The sequence below is a fragment of the Tupaia chinensis genome, unplaced genomic scaffold (assembly GCF_000334495.1).
Source record: "Tupaia chinensis unplaced genomic scaffold, TupChi_1.0 Scaffold000644_1, whole genome shotgun sequence".
NCBI lineage: Eukaryota > Metazoa > Chordata > Mammalia > Scandentia > Tupaiidae > Tupaia > Tupaia belangeri.
Window position 1 is genome coordinate 7,512,156 of NW_006160165.1, and position 784 is coordinate 7,512,939.

At 36.0% G+C, this 784-nt stretch overlaps 1 protein-coding gene across 1 annotated transcript in view; it reads left to right on the forward strand.

The window, feature by feature from the left end:
- CHAMP1 (chromosome alignment maintaining phosphoprotein 1) overlaps positions 1-784 on the forward strand; it is a 26,601-nt gene that overhangs the window by 1,366 nt on the left and 24,451 nt on the right. The gene's annotated exons all lie outside the window — the stretch shown is intronic.

A 784-nucleotide genomic window follows, 5' to 3' on the forward strand; every position in this document is an offset into this window, starting at 1 on the left:
TCCCTACACAGGAGCCCAGGTCCAAGCACACCCCACTCTCATGGCCTGTCTGCGTCTTGTGGACCGTTGGCTTGTCTGGATTTGGCACTCGTGTTCCCGGGAGTGCTTTCAGGAATGTTGGTTTGAAATTGTTTCTCACAACTTTTTGTCTCAGGATCCCCTTTTCATTATTTTTTTTAATTTATTTTTTTATGAATATCTTTTTTTTATTTTTTCATTTTATTTTCTTTTATACATTCAATCACATTATTATTTGGCTTACAAAATGGATATTTCAACAGGTGAACATTTCTCCCTAGTACAGTTGATAAACTACAAAATATCTTCAACAGATAATACCACATTTCTTTGTGCCATTAATGCTTTGCCTCCCTATTTTTCTTCTAAATGTCTTTCCTCAGACCCTCCTCTTTCACACACACTATATCTGGTATTTACATCTATATACTGTGTTTCTATATCCATTTGAAAGTGACTTTTTTGTTTTTTTTTTAAATTTTTTAAATTATTTTATATACATTCAATCACATTATTTAGCTTACAAAGTGAACATTTCAATATGTGAACATTTCTCCCCAGTCCAGTTGGTCAAAATATCTTCAACCGATAACACCACACCTCCCCATCCCTCCTCCAAATGTCCTTCCTTAGGCCCCACTCCTCCACACACACCACATCTGCATTCACACCCATCTCTTGTGTTTGTACAAACTTTAGTCAATCAGTTTCAGTCATAGAGTACAGACACTCTGTATATATTAAGTGGGGACATACAATGTCTCTC